Source organism: Procambarus clarkii, chromosome 65, assembly GCF_040958095.1.
Source record: "Procambarus clarkii isolate CNS0578487 chromosome 65, FALCON_Pclarkii_2.0, whole genome shotgun sequence".
NCBI classification, from domain to species: domain Eukaryota; kingdom Metazoa; phylum Arthropoda; class Malacostraca; order Decapoda; family Cambaridae; genus Procambarus; species Procambarus clarkii.
The window spans coordinates 10,001,537-10,021,668 of NC_091214.1; the positions used below are offsets into that span (position 1 = coordinate 10,001,537).

Consider the following 20,132-nt stretch of genomic DNA (forward strand, 5'->3'; position numbering starts at 1 on the left):
GCTCTACCGCAGATATAGACCCAGTAAACTGAAGGAGGAGGACGATTGGGCCAACATCGAACAACTTGTGATTCCTACCAGCCTGCGGCCCACTATTCTACACCTGGCCCACGGAGCACTCTCCCACTACGGATTCAACAAGACTTACCATGGAATTCGTCAAGACTACTACTGGCCAGGTATGGTAAATAGCATCAAACAGTACGTAAAACAGTGTCATACATGTCAGATGGCAGGCAAACCGAACATCTCCATTCCCAGAGCGCCACTGATTCCCATACAGGTGCCTGCGGAACCTTTCCACAGACTTATAATAGACTGTGTTGGTCCTTTACCTCGGACCAGTTCAGGTAACGCCTATATCTTAACCATCCTGTGTCCTACCACCAGATTTCCCATAGCAGTTCCAGTGAAGAACATCACGGCTGCTACGGTTGTAAAGCATCTATTGAAGATCTTCACTCAATATGGATTTCCCAGGGAGATTCAAAGCGACTGTGGTACCAACTTCACCAGTGATCTCTTCAAAAGGACACTGGAGGAGTTCAACATCAAACAGGTATTGTCCAGCCCCTATCATCCTGCTTCACAGGGTTCTCTTGAGCGTAGTCATCAGACTATCAAAGCACTCTTGAAAAAGTTTTGTAGTGAAACCTCTAAGGATTGGGATAAGCAAATTGACATGATAATGTGCATTTACAGAAGTCTTCCCAATGAGTCCCTAGGAGTATCTCCTTATGAGATGCTCTACGGCCGTAAGTGCCGTACTCCCCTTAAGGCTTTCAAAGACTCTCTCCGAGATGCCACCTTCAGTGAGCATCAGAATGTGCCCCAGTTTCTTCAAAACCTTCAACACATTCTAGAGAGAGTCCACCGTTTTGCCCATGATAATCTATTGAAAGCCCAGGAGAGGATGAAGACTCATTACGACCAGACCAGCAAAGTAAGAAAATTTAAGCCGGGAGACTTCGTACTAGCATACTTTCCTATCCCAGGTTCTCCTTTACAAAACAGGTTTTCAGGACCCTACCGCGTCAAGGAGTGCCGAAACAACAATAACTACGTTCTCGAGATTCCAGATAGGCGGCGGAAGACCCAGCTGTGCCACGTCAACCTCCTGAAGCTGTATAATGGTACTCCTCCCACTGTCATGACAAATTATTCTACTTTTACAGAACCATACATCCACAGTGAGACCTTCCCAGCTTCTCCTCCCGAAAGCACCGACAAGGAGTCCACGCTTTCTCATTCAAAAATCCATATTGATAATCCCAACCATTTTCAGGACCCTAATAGTGCTCCTTTGCCATATTCTAATTCCACTCTCACCTCGTCAGATAAGCCCTTCATCCTCCATGTCGACGCCAGTGGTACCGACGTTGGTGGTGTCATGATGCAGCAACGAGGTGAGGAGAATACACCTGTCAGCGACTACTGCTACAAGGAACTATGGAACAATTGGCAAGGAGCTACTCTTCATCATCCTGAAGCTCCAGCACTTTACTCCACACCTGAAAAGTGCTCGGTCTACCATCAACACGGACCACACCACCCTACACCTCCTGCAGCACGCCCACTTCTCATCTCAACGTCTTCTACTATGGGCTTGATAACTGCAGAAATTCAACCTGGAGACACGCTATACCAAGGTTCCGACAACATCTTAGCCGATGCTCCCTCCAGAGTTTATGAAGTAGAAGCGACTCCATCTATTACTCCACCACATAACGACGTACTTCTTCCAGAACCGCAGGCTTCGGGGGAGAGTTGTGACGATAATCTCCTTCAAGAGAGATTGAGCCTGCTCTTCCCTCCTAAGTTCGTCGCTATACATCCCTATACAACTAATATGGAAGAAATATCCAACAAATACAACACCAAGGTTTGCCAGAGAGCAAACGTATTCAGCACCAGGAACACCTGCTCCCCCCGCCACTCGAACCACCAAACTACCTGTCCGTCGCCTGCTCATCGCTGATTGGCCGGTGGTCAGTCGCACCTGCTTCTCCACCACCACACTACCTGATGTCTGGGGCCACCACGACCTAGAGACCTCAGAATATCCAGTGCTTTCAACAAGTTAACACGTCTCGTTGGTAGACTAAGCTCTGGCTTACGTGTACTAAGAGAGGTGGCAGCTTAAAGCCAATATTCCTGCACCTATATATCTGATTGTACAGTGGTACCTCGGAATGCGATTGTCCCTGTATGCGAGGTTTTCGGAAGGCGAGGTGTATTTACTCCAAAAATTTGTCTCGGAAGGCGATGGTTACTTCGGGAGGCGAGTTTGGACGCGAGTTTGTTGATACGCGTACAGCCGACCTAGCGCGTGGTGGTTCGGCGATCGTCGCCCCTCCGCCCCGCCGCCCCTCAGTTTACCATTGTCTCGCGCTCAGTGACTACCCCCACATCAATTCTTGTCGCGGATTTTCAGTGTTTTGTTGGATTTTTGGTGATTTGTCTATACAATTTGTTATTATATATCTCACCATGAGTCCCAAGAAAGCCAGTGGTAAGGATAAAGGCCAGAAAGCTCATGTGAGGATGACAATAGAGGAGAAACAAAAGATCATTCGGAAGCATGAGAACGGTACACGTGTTGTTGAACTTTGTAGGCAGTACAACAAAGCCACATCAACAATATGCACTATACTTAAGAAGAAAAATAAGATTATGAGTGCTAATGTGGCAAAAGGAGTAAGAACATTAACGGCACAAAGACCACAAATACTTGAAGAAGTGGAAAAGTTGTTATTAATTTGGATACACGACAAGGAGTTGAGGGGTGATAGTGTTTCGGAGGCCATTATTTGTGAGAAAGCCAGGGTGTTGCACGAAGACCTTCTAAAGAAGACCCCTGCAACGAGTGATGCAGATAAGAAAGAGTTTAAGGCAAGCAGGGGCTGGTTTGAAAAATTTAGAAAGAGAAGTGGTATCCATAGTGTTACAAGGCATGGGGTTATGTGATGTGATTATGGAAGGGGACTCCCCTTCCAAACAGTAACTCCTCTCCTCCTCCCCCCTCCTCACCATCTTCCATACGCCTACAGCACTCGACAGCAAGGTAAGTAATAACTGGAACATAGTTTTGTAGGTTTATTTAGATGAATTAGGTAAATTAGGTATAAAAATTTAGTTTGATGTGGGGTTTTTGGGGTAGTCAGGAACGGATTAATTCATTTCCCTTTATTTCTTATGGGGAAATTAACTTCGGAATGCGAGTTTTCGGAAGGCGAGGCGTCTCCAGGAACGGATTAAACTCGCATTCTGAGGTATGCCTGTATATTGTTCACTTGTTATTACTCACTTGTCTTAACGTAACTTTTCATTTTGTCATTTGATTATTCTTATTATTTTGATCGATTGATTTTATGTTCCAATTTGTATGTCCATTTTATTTATGTTTTGCTTTTCTAACGTAATTAAAATCTCATTGTTAAATTTACTTGTGTTTTGTGTGTCTTCCCATTACCTTACCACAGACGAAGTTCCAGATTTTCTCTTTTTTGTTTCTATATGTGACGAGGCCATACCCCTAGCTTTTGAAACAGCCGAACACCAACGCGTTACCGTCACAACACAAGGGGGCCTCGAGGGGCCTCGTAGCCTGGTGGATAGCGCGCAGGATTCGTAATTCTGTGGCGCGGGTTCGATTCCCGCACGAGGCAGAAACAAATGGGCAAAGTTTCTTTCACCCTGAATGCCCCTGTTACCTAGCAGTAAATAGGTACCTGGGAGTTAGTCAGCTGTCACGGGCTGCTTCCTGGGGTGTGTATGTGTGTGGTGTGGTGTGGAGAAAAAAAAAAAAAAAAAAAAAAAAAAAAAAAAGTAGTTAGTAAACAGTTGATTGACAGTTGAGAGGCGGGCCGAAAGAGCAAAGCTCAACCCCCGTAAAAACACAACTAGTAAACACAAATGTAGATACTTATATATAATGTGTGTATTAGTGTAATAACAGCAAAAGGATTATGCTGGGAGGAGCCATATGGGTGACGGAGGTGACGTCATCTGCACGATTTGTCTAGCTGTTTAGAGGGTGGCCACTATGCTCTTTGGGCGCACTACAAGCTTAGGTATACAGTTACGGTGCATAAACAATGTAGATACTTATATATAATATGTGTATATAGGGTAATAACACTGCAAACAGTATTGTTGGGGGAGAAAGTTTAGTGCGTGTGACCTTGAAAGAGTGAGGGAGCTGCCAGCCGCCATCTGTGTATAGCGACGACTCTTAGTGCCTGAACTAACTATATCAGCTTAGCTGTACAGTTGTGGTGAACAAAATATATACATACTTATATATAACGTCTGTATATAGTGTAATAACACCACAAATGGTATTATTGGAGAAGAAAGTTTAGTGCGTGTGTTGAGGGAGTGGCAGCGAGTGGCTGGCTGGTGTGTGGCGGTAACTCTCGTTGCTTTTCGACTCTCAATACCAACATAGTGGTTCGTTATGGTGACCAAAACATGCAGATACTTATATATAACCTGTGTATAGAGTGTAATAGCAGCAAAACTATTTGTTTATTGTTTTATAAACATAATAATTGAATCACTAATATGCACATCATACTTTTGAGTATAGCGATTATTCACCACTTTTATTATATAAATATATTACAATACACACTATTGAATAATATTACTGCAAAAAACTAAGAAAAAATCAATTGGAGACATTGAAACAATTAGGTAATAATATCTTTGTGGCAATTCCCATCTGTCAGCGCGGGTGACGCTGACCGGGTCTGACGGCCGCTCTGTCAACGCCCACTTTTTGCCAGACTTCCTCGGTCAATTGCGCCCAAAATATGTCACCTACGATTTTTTTTTTCCCCCGTGCTCAGGGGACACAAATTAACATGTTTAGAAGACGAAAAAAAAAATGTTGAATTGTTTTTTCTTGCGCACAGGCGTGTAAATGTCCCCAGGACCCCTGAGCAGTGTAAGGGTTAATGATTCCAAGGATCAACATTCCCGTGACCCAAGCAAATGCTATACACATTTTCAGAACCTAACTTGATTGTAGTAGGGGAACTGCCTGTATACAGAATACCTGCCTCTTGCTATTTGCCTGCAAAATCGCTCATAACCTATTTTTTAATCTACATCAATTTCCTTACCTTCTTAATAATCCACTTTCCGTCTTCAACAGCTCGATTGATGATCTGCATTAAACGTTCCGGATCTATTTCTTCAGAATGTTGATTAAAGCCCTGTTAAAAGAATCCCTTTATATTTACAGTACATAACATAAATAAGAGTATACACCCATCCACTGGTAATTTCCATGTAGCCAAATATAGTTTTCAAGAAATTTATTGATACTGTCTTGTAATTATATTAATAGACAGAATATCTGTTTTAGATAATTATAAACCATAAATTGTCCAAACATGTTTCTGCTCATGGAAGACTAACATATTGGATATACAGTCAACTGCATTACATTAAAATTCTTATTTTATGTGCATATACCAATTTATACACCTCAAAACTACCCGATACTTATTACTTTACATTGTAATGACTGGTATATAAAATCTAGCTTTTGTTGTTATTAATGTAAATGTTTCTCTTAGATACAAGATAAATACCAGTTTATTCTACTTGTGTTTGAGAGTATGTATTAGTAAATGTGTATGATTTTGTGTGTAAAGGTTTCCACACATTTTCCATGAGAGTGGCATCCCTGCATTCCACAAGGGCAGAGATTTGATTTGTAGGTAGATTTGATATTGGTCTGTAATTGTTTATGTCCGCTGTCTCGCCTCCTTTATGAACTCCCATCACTCTTGCTTTTTTAAGGATATCAGGAAAAGTATGACATTCTAGAGATTTGTTTAATAGCAGAGCTATGGGTAATGCAAGAGCAGGGGTAGTGCAATATATTATAGAGGGTATTTCATTAATGTTACCAGCTTCGGTTTTAAGTGACTGAATTACAGATATGTCTGTCGGGCTGACTGGTAAAAGGAGTAGAGTGTTAGGATAGCTGCCGGTGAGATACATGTATGTAATATCATGTGTCTGGGTCACTGGGATTTTTCTGGCAAGGTTAGCACCAACTGATGAAAAGAAACTATTGAATTCAGTTGCAATATCTAAGTCTAATACATGTGTGTAACCATCTTTGGAAAGTTTTATCTGCTTGTTATGTGATTGCTGTTTAGATCTTAGGATGTTAGAGATGGCCTTCCATGTACTTTTCATATTTCCTTTTGCTTCTATAAATCTATTCTTATAAAAGGAAACTTTGGCTCTCTTCAATGCTATATTGGTAAGCATTGATGAGTATCTCTTATCTACAGTGGCACCTCGACTTACGATTGCCCCGACTTATGATAATTTTGAGTTACGATGTAAATTTGATAAAAAAATTTGACTCGACTTACGATAGTGTCGTCGACTAACGATATTTGTTGGTACACGTTTGGGTCGACCGAGTGCGTGTTTCCTGATCACGCGGGCCAACCTGCTTCAGTTTACTAGAGCTGCCTGCTTAGTGACAATCACGCCTATAAGAAATTAAGTTTTTGTGTTTTTTTTTTTTTTTTGCTTTTTGAACATAAAACTGATTATTATATATCACACCATGAGTCTCAAAGTCAACATATGAAAAGTTCAACATATGAAAACCCATGTAACAATGACCATAGAGCAAAAACAAGAGACCATTCGTAAATATGAAGATGGTGTGCAGGTTGTTGAACTAGCTAGGCAGTACAACAAATCTCAGTCAATGGTATCCACCATACTTGCTAAGAAAAAGGACATTATGAGTGCTAAAGTGGCAAAAGGCATATCAATATTCACAAAACATAGAACACAAACACTTGAGGATGTTGAACAGTTATTATTAATTTGGATACACAGCAAAGAGTTAGCGTGAGATAGAGTTTCAGAGACCATCATGTGTGAAAAGGCAAGAAAATTGCATGAAGACCTTTAAAAGAAAACCCCTGTAACGAGTGATGCAAATGCAAAAAAAGAGTTTAAGGTGAGCAGGGGATAGTTTGAGAAATTTAGAAAAAGAAGTGGCATTCATAGTGTTCTGAGTGTTGTGTGTTGCGAGCTGGTGGAGGAACACAGCGAAGAACTGACCACTGAAGAACTTCACAAGGAGCAGCAACAAGAGACAGACAGCCGAGGAAATTTCTTCAGGGGAGGAGGAGACAGTACAGAATGTCCCTTCCTCATTAATTAAGAAAATGTGTGCAGCATGGGAAGAATTGCAAACTTTTGCTGAATGACTCACCCAAATCACGGTGCAGTAGGCCGTTGCCTTAACCTTTTAATTTAACACTATCCTGGATTTTCCACTTGGAATTACGGGCGGTTTAGATAAGCGCTTGTCGGATCACGACGTAAATTTACGGAACCGTGTTATAGTGGGTATTTACTACTCGATCGACTTGGGGTTTGTATGAATATGTTTGCCATTAAATTTTTGTTTTCTCTAATAGGCACAGTGCCAATTTGAGAAAACAGCAATGTATTGTAACTTAGAGGAGAGACTATCGAGTTGGTGACACAACGAGGGTAATCGCCCACTCCACACACTCTTGTGTTGGCCGCGATCATGATTCTACATTTATATGCATATGTCTGTGTAGAGAATTTTATTCCGAACACTATACAAACAAAAAAAAAGGTGTGAAACAAGTATAAACTTGAAAAAACATGAGCAAAGTAAAAACTTTTTACGCTCACGGGTACAAACACACGTAAGATTTTATTCGCCGCAAATTTATTTGACGCTCTGTTGGCCAATTCTACCCATGTTCTTATAGAACTTTCTATGTTATATATAAAACTTTCTATTGCGAACACATTGCTATAAAAATGAAATACGTAGCTCGAGAAATAATGTCAGGACAGTGAAATAAGTATAAACTTTCAAAGCGCTGCATCACAACAGTGTCGTCGCTGCTGAAATCACGGCTAACGCTTCGCCCAGTTCCCACACTCGTGCGGAACATAATTAGACATTGATAGGCATATGTCTGGGTGGGGAATTTTATTGTGAGTTCAGTGATATCAAAATAAGCGCTGTAGGATGACTGTGAGGCTGGCAACAAACGAAAGAGTATGAACATTTACTTCCTGTTTGGGTGTCACGGCGAGTCATCTTCGTGTTTATTTACTTCGTGGTGGGATAGCAAATGCTTTGGTGACATTTTATGCATATGATCTTGTAGAGAATTTTATTGCCAACGCATTGATACCAAAATGAAAAACGTAGCTCGAGAATTCAATGTTACAATGCTAATTACAATGTTAGGAGCGTGAAAAGATTATAAACTTTTTTGTGTTTACGCTTGAGCGCCCAGAACGCCGCGCGCACAAGGCGCTTTTTTTTTCAGCGAGTGCCGCGCGCACTAAAGTGTTAATGACACTGTGATGCATCACTACAGACAAAAATTAAAACATATGGAAAAACAAAAATCTATGTTAAGGTTTTCAGTGAGACAAACAAGCAGTGAATCACAACCAGGTCCTAGTGGTAAGCAGGCAAAACGTAGGAGTGTGTGTACCCCAGAGAAGTCATCACTGCCTGATGCGATAATGGAAGGGGACTCCCCTTCCAAACAGTAACACCTCTCCTACTCCCCCCTCCTCACCATCTTCCATACGCCATCAAGAGTCCTCCATAAAGGTAAGATAAACATATGTACTGTATTGTAGTTAGAAAAAAAATTGTATCCAGTATAAAATGTATTTGTAAGTTAATATTTTGGAGGGTGGGGAACTGATTAATTCAACTCCCTTTATATCGTATGGGAAAAATCGCTTCAAATTACACTACGATATTTCGACTTACGATCCGTCTCTGGGAACGGATTACCATCGTAAGTCGAGGCCCCACTGTACTTCTTTTGTAACTAGGCCAATCCTAATTTTTGTTTATATTTGTTTCTTGTTAAATGCTTTGAGTACGCCACTTGTGAGCCAGGGGGTTGTTTAATCTTTTGGCAGTTACTTGCTTAGTGAGGAGAGGACAGTGTGTGTTGTAGAGGCTTACAGTTTTGGAGAGAAAGATGTCAGCTAATGAATTTATATCCTGTGTATTGTTGAGTTCAGATTCCCAGTTTATATTGTGAAGAGCATTTATGAGGTTCCCCTATTGTTGGTTTGCTGTATAGTCTAAAGGTAAGTTTATTGGTAACCGAGGGTGTTATGTCCATGTTTGTTGAGAGGAAGGTAGGACAGTGATCAGTTGTTCTGTCAGTGACTATACCAGAGACAAGAGGGGCTGTTATATTAGTCCATATGTGGTCCAGGTTTGTAGCAAATGTTTCAATAATTCGTGTGGGCTTGTTGAATGTCAGGATCAGCATACAGGAGTTCATGTATTTAGGAAGTATTCGACTTGGGGACTATTTTGTTGACAAAAGTCAATATTGAAGTCATCTCCTAGAGTGATGTGATTTTTATTGAGGTTGTTGTTTATGATTAGGGACCATATATTATCAGAGAATGTAGTTGTATTAGTATTGGGAATCTATAAATAGCTCCAATAATTATTGACGATTTATGGGATTTGACCAAGAATTGAGCAAAAGGCAAGTTCACAGCAGTCGTCTCTATTGCTTCTAACACTTGTGCAATTGAAATTATCTTGGTAATAGATAGCTGTACCACCTACTTTTTTGTCAGGCCTGCTGTTGTGAATGTAGGCCTGAATACAATGTACACTTTCATCTTACCTGATATGTTATATTAAGAACCTGCCCAAAACACTATGCATGCTAGTGGCTTTGCAAGAATGCAAAAATACCAATTAAGTGTAATCTCACCAACCCATTGTACCTTCTTGTGAATACATTATTATTAGTTGTAGTATGTTGTAAGGTGTTTGAGAACGCTCAGCGCTGTCCCAGAGTCAAAATAAAAAAGTCAAATGTTTATTCAGGTAAAATACATACATACAAGGGGTGATACAAATATTGATGAATTTATAGATAGAGCTAGTACATACAATGCCTAAAGCCACTATTACGCAAGGCGTTTCGAGCAGGAAAAGCACTAAGGACTAAAACTTAATACTAATTGAGATTAAAGTATAAAATGTATTGAGAAAACATAAAAATCAAAAAGGGGGAACATGGCAGAAAAACAGCAAAAATACAATTTGGTCGACAAACAGCATTATTTAAAAATAACAGACATGGTTGACATTACAGGGGTAAGGTAGGTTACAGGGAGTTTTCTTTTTTCACGGATATTCCTGTGCGGGCCCTAAGCCTCTGGCTGGCCCACTAAGTGTTGCTTGTTTCTGTTTTACTTAGGCGGAGTATGAGCATTTATGACTCGAACGGGGAGTTAATTACGTAGTGCTTAGTTTTTATCTTAAACTGGTTGAGAGAGGTACAGTCTTTAACATGATTGGGAAGGTCATTCCACATTCTGAGTCCCTTGATTTGTAGAGCATTTCTAGTTTAAGTTATACTCTTGGAATATCAAAAACGTATTTGTTTCTGGTGTGGTGCTCATGGATTCTGTTACAACCTTCAATGAAGCTTTTAAGGACAGGATTGGCATTACAATTCAGCGTTTTATATTACAGTACAACCTCGATTCAACGTACTATATGGGACCACCCCCAGTTCGTTGGAGCGTTGGATTCGTTGCAAGAGGTGACCTTCAAGAGGCGTTTGCGTCAGTGTCTTTTTTTTTTCTTGTACACAATAAAAATGCATTGTATCATATTACTTACTGTACCTATATTTTACTACTCTACTAAAAATACTGTAATTCATGTATTTACCTTATTGTTGGAGTTATGTCCATCTTGAAGTTTTGTGAAGTTGTGAATGCTCTACAGTAAATAGGTACTGCAGTGCATTAAGCCGTTAGCACTGCATTATTAAAAGTGGTTTTGCTGTATGTTGAGTACTACAATACAGTTCTTGAAAACATTAGAATTATTGCAACTTTAATTTTAACACTATGTACACACTTGAATTTAACACTTATTCTAATTGTTCACTTCACACACGATGTTTTTAGATGTTTGCATCAGCTTTGCTGGTGCTCGCTGCTGCTGTGTTGGCTTCAGCTGCTTTTGTGCTGGTGCTGGGTACAGCTGTGCTGGTGCTGGGTACGGCTGTGCTGGTGCTGGGTACGGCTGTGCTGGTGCTGGGTACGGCTGTGCTGGTGCTGGGTACGGCTGTGCTGGTGCTGGGTACGGCTGTGCTGGTGCTGGGTACGGCTGTGCTGGTGCTGCGTACTGCTGTGCTGGTGCTGGGTACGGCTGTGCTGGTGCTGGGTACGGCTGTGCTGGTGCTGCGTACGGCTGTGCTGGTGCTGGGTACGGCTGTGCTGGTGCTGGGTACGGCTGTGCTGGTGCTGGGTACGGCTGTGCTGGTGCTGGGTACGGCTGTGCTGGTGCTGGGTACGGCTGTGCTGGTGCTGGGTACGGCTGTGCTGGTGCTGGGTACGGCTGTGCTGGTGCTGGATACGGCTGTGCTGGTGCTGGGAACGTCAACAGTGCCAGAAACATTTTGGATAATCTCATCATCTGTTAAATGACCATTGATTAAATGATTTATTAATTTTATTATTTCGGAGCCGTAGTCACTGAACTGTGGCGACGAATTGAAACGAGAAACGCATGGTGTGTGTGTACAGGGATTAGACCCGTCCACTCGCTCACGCTGGAGTTGTTCCAATAACAAATAATTTCTCAAATAGCAGATGTCTATCATATTACAGTATATTTTCGGTTTTATTTAGTTTAGTTTAATTAGGATAATAAAAAGCTATTAAAGCATTGGTTTTAGAAATTATTTATTAGTCTGAAACTTTCAAAGTCATGGGTCACTGAACTATAACGACACAGACGAAGGAAAACCAAGTGAGGTTTACAGAACAGTATTCCCTTATCTGTCCACCCTCACTCACCTTGTTTTATCACAGAAAATGTCTATAAGGAGATTTTACGACATGTAGCTAGCTAATCACGCTTCAGCCTTAAAATTAATTTACAAAGATACGTCTGCCACAAATCAGTGGGAGGTTGGGAGGGAGGTGGGCAGGCAGAGCTTGTGAGGGAGAGGCAGGGAGGGAGGCAAGCACGGAGGGAGACAGGCACGGAGGGAGGTAGGCAGAGCTTGGGAGGGAGGCAGGGAAGGAGAGGATGGAGATGGATTGATGGTAGGATGGAGGGAGGGATGGAAGGATGGATGATTTGAGGGTGTGTGTGTGTGTGTGTGTATGGGCTGTAGGGGTGGGGGGGGGAGGTGTGTCGGTGGTGGTGAAGGGACCGACTCGCTGATAACCCTAACTCTGACCCAGTTAACTTTTTTTTTTAACTTGATTTGTTTCTTCAATTCTGGATGGATGGAGGGAGAAAGGGGATGGAGGGAGGGGATGGAAGGATGGATGGAGGGAGGGGATGGATGGATGGATGGAGGGAGGGAGGGAGGGAGGGGATGGATGGATGGATGGATGGATGGATGGATGGATGGAGGGAGGGGATGGATGGATGGAGGGAGGGGATGGATGGATGGATGGAGGGAGGGAGGGGATGGATGGATGGATGGAGGGGATGGATGGATGGAGGGAGGGGATGGAGGGGATGGATAAATGGATGGTGGGAGGGAGGGGATGGATGGATGGAGGGAGGGGATGGATGGATGGATGGTGGGAGGGAGGGGATGGATGGATGGAGGGAGGGGATGGATGGATGGATGGATGGAGGGAGGGGATGGATGGATGGAGGGGATGGATGGATGGGAGGGGATGGATGGATGGATGGATGGAGGGAGGGGATGGATGGATGGAGGGAGGGGATGGATGGATGGATGGAGGGGATGGATGGATGGAGGGGATGGATGGATGGAGGGAGGGGATGGATGGAGGGGATGGATGGATGGAGGGAGGGGATGGATGGAGGGGATGGATGGATGGGATGGATGGATGGATGGAGGGAGGGGATGGATGGATGGAGGGAGGGGATGGATGGATGGAGGGGATGGATGGATGGATGGAGGGAGGGGATGGATGGATGGAGGGAGGGGATGGATGGATGGAGGGGATGGATAGATGGAGGGGGATGGATGGAGGGAGGGGGATGGATGGAGGGAGGGGGATGAATATGGGGAGAGAGAGAGAGAGAGAGAGAGAGAGAGAGAGAGAGAGAGAGAGAGAGAGAGAGAGAGAGAGAGAGAGAGAGAGAGAGAGAGAGAGAGAGAGGGACAGAGAGAGAGGGAGAGAGAGAGAGAGAGAGGGGGGGGGAGAGAGAGAGGGGGAGGGGGGGAGGGGGGGGGGGAGAGAGAGAGAGAGAGAGAGAGAGAGAGAGAGAGAGAGAGAGAGAGAGAGGGGGAGGGGGAGAGAGGGAGGGAGGGAGGGAGGGAGGGAGGGATGAAACAAGCATGGTGTGTGTACAGGGATTAGACCCGTCCACTCACGCTAGAGTTGTTCCAATAACATACAGTAATTTCTCAAAGAGCAGATGTCTATCATGTTACAGCATATTTTCGGTTTTATTTAGTTTAGTTTAATTAGGATAATAAAAAGCTATTAAAACACTGGTTTTAGAAATTATTTATTAATATGAAACTTTCAAAAGTCATGGGTCACTGAACTGTGACGACACACAGACGAAAGTGAGTGAAACCTCACTGTAAAGTGAGGTTTACAGTATAGTATTCTCTTATCTGTCCACCCTCACTCATCTTGTTTCATCACAGAAAATGTCTATAAGGAGATTTTACCACATGTAGCTAGGTAATCACGCTTCATCCTTTAAATTAATGTACAAAGATACGTGTGCCCCAAATCAGTGAACGAAAATCATGGAAACTCAGTTGTTCACTTGTGTGGATCACTGGCTGGTGTTTGTGTGGACCATTTTGGCTGGTGTTTGGTTCATATGGTTCACTTGTGTGATCCAACTTCTTATGAAGGAATTATTAATTGTAATCTGTGATAGAATGAGAAAGTTTTCCACCACTCTGTGAACTCTGTCCCAAAATCGTAAGCTTGTGGACCACTTGTGGTCCACATGTGTGGTCCATTTGTGTGGTCCACTTGTGTGATCCACTTGTGTGATCCAACTTGTCATATGAGAGAATTATTAATTGTAATCTGTTATAGAATGGGAAAGTTTTCCACCAGTCTGTGAACTCTGTCTGGACATCGTAAGCAAATCCGAACATCCCTCGCTTCGGCGAACCATTGTTCGAACCGGATGAGTAAATTCGGCCTGAAAAGTGTGCGAACTAGCCGGAGATTCGTTGAATCGGGGTACGTTGAATCGAGGTTGTACTGTGTATATATATATATATATATATATATTATTAAATATGACCAAAAAAGTAAGATTAATAATTCTAACACGAATTTTCTCAATCTTTCGTACATTTCTTTTCACTGTTGGAGGTAATTCAAAAATCAATTCTCCAAAATTCATTTTTATTTCTAGTCTGACGCGACACGAGATATAAACAAAATCGGAGATGCGTAAGTTCTATTCAGTTGTGTATTTGTAAACTTAAGTCTTTGAAAATGTAATAAGTTTTACGAAACGCACTCGTGTCGCGTCAGACTAGAAATAAAAATGAATTTTGGAGAATTGATTTTTGAATTACCTCCAACAGTGAAAAGAAATGTACGAAAGATTGAGAAAATTCGTGTTAGAATTATTAATCTTACTTTTTCGGTCATATTTAATAATATATGTCTACAGGAAAGACTGCTACCAAAATATACTAATATATATATATATATATATATATATATATATATATATATATATATATATATATATATATATATATATATATATATATATATATATATATGTCGTACCTAGTAGCCAGAATGCACTTCTCGGCCTACTATGCAAGGCCCGATTTGCCTAATAAGCCAAGTTTTCCTGAATTAATATATTTTCTCTATTTTTTTTCTTGTGAAATGATAACCCTACCCATTTCATTATGTATGAGGTCAATTATTTTTTATTTGAGTTAAAATTAACGTAGATATATGACCGAACCTAACCAACCCTACCTAACCTAACCTAACCTATCTCTATGGGTTAGGTTATGTTAGGTAGCCGAAAAAGTTAGGTTAGGTTTGGTTAGGTAGGTTAGGTAGTCGAAAAACAATTAATTCATGAAAACTTGGCTTATTAGGCAAATCGGGCCTTGCATAGTAGGCTGAGAAGTGCGTTCTGGCTACTAGGTACGACATATATATATATATTTATATATATATATATATATATATATATATATATATATAAAATACACATGAGAGTATGTGCAGTGACTTAATATCTAACATATTCAAAGATTTGAGTAGGGGTACCGAGTGATGTCTGGGGCCAGAGTTGGATATTGTCCTAATAGCAGCTTTGTGTTGAGTAATTAGAGGACGTAAATGATTTAGGTAGTAGAACCCCAAGCACAAATACCATAGTTGAGATAAGGACAGATGAGGGAGTAATAGAGCGTCACCAGGGAAGGGCGAGGTACATAATATCTGATCTTAGAAAAAATGCCAAGAGTTTTTGAAACTTTTTTTGATATATTTAGAATGTGTCCCTGGAAATTCAGCTTGTGGTCAATGAGAACACCAAGGAATTTGCCATCTATTTTGTTACAAATTTGATTATTGTTTATCTGAAATTTATTTGATTTGAAGATTTATTGCCAAACAAAATATAGAAAGTTTTGTCAATGTTAAGGGTGAGTTTGTTGGCAGTCAGTCAAAGATGGACTTTATTTAGCTCAGTATTTACTGTGGCATTTAGAGCAAGGGGGTCAGGACAGGAGTAAATGAAGGTTGTGTCGTCAGCAAATAGAATTAATTGGTTTGAGGTGGTGGGAGGCATTTGGAAGGTCATTAATGTAGATAAGAAAGAGGAGAGGGCCAAGTATGCTGCCCTGAGGAACACCAATGTTTATGGGTAGGGTGGGAGAAATTTAATTATTCACAGAAACATACTGGAGCCTGTCAGTAAGGTAAGATTTGAGGTATTGCAGGGAGTGACCTCTGACTCCATAATGATGCAATTTAAGAAGAAGGTTTTGGTGGCTGACAGTGTCAAAAGCCTTACGCAGGTCCACAAATAACCCAACAGGGAACTCATTTTTATCAAGAGCTGCATGTATCAAGTTAATCATACTAATATGATTAATCATCGTTAATATGGTTAATCATCGTTAGAGCTTTTTTGGGGTCTGAAGCCATATTGACAAGAGCTAAGTACATTGTGCTTGGCTAGATAAAAGTAAAGCTGCTTGTAGATTAGTTTTTCAAATATTTTTGACAAGTTTGGCAGGATTGATATAGGTTTGTAGTTGTTAACATCTGTGAGATCACCACATTTGTGGACAGGGGTTACTCTCGCTTTTTTTAGAATATCTGGAAAGGTTTGGAGTTCAAGTGACTTGTTGAAGAGCAATGCAATAGCAGGGGCTAAAGATCTTGAGGATTTTTTGTAAATTAAAGTTGGTATCTCCTCAAGGGCACTAGACTTGGTTTTAAGGGAAAGGATTATCTCATTAACATCAGTGGAATTTGCAGGCTTTAGGTACAGAGACTGGATAGTTACCTGTAGATAGTCCTGAACATCAGTACTGGAAGATGGAATATCATTTGCAAGGGATGACCCAATGGAAGAGAAGAACCTATTGAACTCAATAGCAGTATCAGAGGCTGTAAGCTGACCATCGTTATTGGACAATAGTATTAGTTTGTTATTTAAAATCTTCTTTGATCTCATATTTGTGAAATTGTGCTCCATGTTTTCTTAATGTTGCCCTTTGTTTGGGTAAATTTATCTTCGTAGTATTTAGTTTCGGCTCTTCTAATTATTTTAGATAGCAATGACGAGTAATTCTTTGAAAAATTTTTGGAGACGATTCCTAACCTATACTTCTTCTCAAGGTCATGTTTTTTATTAATGGATTTAAGTATTCCCTTTGTAAGCCAAGGATTGTTCAGCCTTTTAGTTGTGACTTGTTTTGTTAGCATAGGACAGTGGGTGTTATAAAGGCTGAGAGTTTTTTGAAGAAAAGATTGCATTGCTAGGTTGATGTCCCTTATGTTACCTAATTCGGACTCCCAGTTGACATTAGCAGCAGCCGCTATAAAGTTACCTATAGTAGTTTCATTGTGCAGCCTAAAGCTTAACTCCCTTGTCTCTAGAGGTGGTTTGTTAATGTTAGTTAGGAGAAATGTGGGGTAATGGTCTGTAGTGCTATCGATGATTACCCCTGAAGTAAGCGGAGAGGTTATGTTGGTCCAGATGTGATCAAGAGTCATGGCAGTACTATCAGTGATTCTAGTAGGTCTAGTGATTAAGGGTATGAGGAAGCAGGAATTTATACAGTTGAGGAAGCTGGCAGCAGTAGGGTTTTCAGGCTCGCAGAGGTCAATATTAAAGTCCCCTGCGATAATTAGATGGCTTTTGTTCAGTCTGTTATCTAGTATTAGATTTCTAAGGTTACCTGGTTGATACCTGGTTGATGGGGTTCTGGGAGTTCTTCTACTCCCCAAGCCCGGCCCGAGGCCAGGCTCGACTTGTGAGAGTTTGGTCCACCAGGCTGTTGCTTGGAGCGGCCCGCAGGCCCACATACCCACCACAGCCCGGTTGGTCCGGCACTCCTTGGAGGAATAAATCTAGTTTCCTCTTGAAAATGTCCACGGTTGTTCCGGCAATATTTCTTATGCTTGCTGGGAGGACGTTGAACAACCGCGGACCTCTGATGTTTATACAGTGTTCTCTGATTGTGCCTATGGCACCTCTGCTCTTCACTGGTTCTATTCTACATTTTCTTCCATGTCGTTCACTCCAGTACGTTGTTATTTTACTGTGTAGATTTGGTACTTGGCCCTCCAGTATCTTCCAGGTGTATATTATTTGATATCTCTCTCGTCTTCTTTCTAGTGAGTACATTTGGAGGGCTTTGAGACGATCCCAATAATTTAGGTGCTTTATTGCGTCTATGCGTGCCGTATATGTTCTCTGTATTCCCTCTATTTCAGCAATCTCTCCTGCTTTGAAGGGGGAAGTGAGTACTGAGCAGTACTCAAGACGGGACAACACAAGCGCCTTGAAGAGTACAACCATTGTGATGGGATCCCTGGATTTGAAAGTTCTCGTAATCCATCCTATCATTTTTCTGCCTGTCGCAATATTTGCTTGGTTATGCTCCTTAAACGTTAGGTCGTCCGACATTATTATTCCCAAATCCTTTACATGCTGTTTTCCTACTATGGGTACATTTGATTGTGTTTTGTACTCTGTATTATGTTTAAGGTCCTCATTTTTACCGTACCTGAGTACCTGGAATTTATCACTGTTAAACATCATGTTATTTTCTGATGCCCAGTCGAAAACTTTATTAATATCAGCTTGAAGTTTTTCAATGTCCTCAGCCGAGGTAATTTTCATACTGATTTTTGTGTCATCTGCAAAGGATGATACGAAGCTGTGACTTGTATTTTTGTCTATATCTGACATGAGAATAAGGAAAAGCAGTGGTGCAAGGACTGTACCCTGAGGTACAGAGCTTTTCACTGCACTTGGACTAGATTTTATATGGTTGACAGTTACTCGCTGAGTCCTGTTTGACAGAAAACTGAGTATCCAGCGTCCTACTTTACCGGTTATTCCCATTGACTTCATTTTGTGTGCTATCACGCCATGGTCACATTTATCGAAGGCCTTTGCGAAGTCCGTGTATATCACATCAGCATTCTGTTTCTCTTCTAATGCCTCAGTGACTTTGTCGTAGTGCTCAAGTAGCTGTGAGAGGCACGATCTTCCCGCTCGAAATCCATGTTGGCCTGGGTTATGAAGGTCATTGGTCTCCATGAAATTGGTGACCTGACTCCTAATCACTCTCTCAAATACTTTTATGATGTGCGATGTTAGTGCAACTGGTCTATAATTTTTTGCCAATGCTTTGCTCCCTCCCTTGTGTAGAGGGGCTATGTCTGCTACTTTAAGTGCATCTGGTATCTCCCCCGTGTCCAAGCTCTTCCTCCACACTATACTGAGTGCCTGTGCTACCGGCACTTTGCATTTCTTTATAAATATTGAATTCCATGAGTCTGGACCTGGGGCCGAGTGCATGGGCATGTTTTCAATTTCTTTTTCAAAATTTAGTGCGCTCGTGTTTATATCAGTTATATTTACCGGGGTTTGAATATCCCGCATAAAGAAAATGTCTGGATCTTCCACCTTCATGTTGTTTATTGTAGTGCTAAACATGTCCTCATACTGCTTTTTTAGGATTTCACTAATTTCTTTGTCATCCTCCGTGTATGAACCTTCACTTGTACGAATAGGTCCAATACTGGCAGTGGTTTTTGCTTTTGATTTCGCATATGAGAAGAAATATTTTGGATTTTTCTTTATTTCCTGAATTGCTTTCTGTTCTAACTGCCTTTCTTCAGTTTCATATGAGTGTTTCAATTTCCGCTCGATTTCCTCAATCTCCCTATTTAAATTATTCCTTCTTTGACGGGAAATTCGTGTCTGCATAAGCAGTTCCGTTATTTTTTTCCTGCGTTTATAGTGTCGTCTGCGTTCTCTTTCTACGTTAGATCTCTTTCTGGCTTTCCTCAAAGGAACATGTTTCAGACAGACTTGATACGCTTCTGAAGTAAGTTTTTCTATTCCTTCTGTAGGACTTGTATTATTTAGAACAGTTCCCCATGGAATGTTTGTAAGTTCCCTGTTTATTATCTCCCAGTCTATCATTTTATTATTAAAATTGAATTTACTGAATAGCCCCTCTCGCTTTATCAACGTTTTAGGTCTATTCTGAGTATTGATGGTCGTTTGCACTTCAATGAGTTTGTGATCTGAGTATGTCTTATCTGATATCGTAATGTCTCTGATAATGTCTTCATTGTTCGTAAAGACCAGATCTAGAATATTTTCATTTCTCGTTGGCTCCGATATCTGCTGATTGAGTGAAAATTTGTCACAGAATCTAAGTAGTTCTCTAATCTGTGGTTGGTTAGGTCCTGATAGATTTCCTGGTATAATATTATTGTTTGCTATTTTCCACCTGAGACTAGGCAAGTTGAAGTCACCTAGGAAAATAATATCAGGTATCGGGTTCTCCAAATTATCAAGGCTATTCTCTATTTTGCTT

General features: G+C 41.2%; 1 protein-coding gene across 2 annotated transcripts in view; it reads right to left on the minus strand.

Annotated features, from left to right (window-relative positions):
- Positions 1-20,132, minus strand: part of LOC123770980 (probable tRNA (uracil-O(2)-)-methyltransferase) — a 156,979-nt gene that overhangs the window by 131,285 nt on the left and 5,562 nt on the right. The window contains exons 1-2 of one of the 2 annotated variants that reach the window (XM_045763145.2): positions 6,402-6,498; positions 5,130-5,222 (exon numbers count right to left, since the gene is read on the minus strand). The exons of the other annotated variant lie outside the window; for it this stretch is intronic. The gene's annotated coding sequence lies outside the window, so the exon portion shown is untranslated. Of the gene's footprint in view, positions 1-5,129; positions 5,223-6,401; positions 6,499-20,132 lie in introns of those variants that run through there. 2 annotated transcript variants of the gene reach the window in all.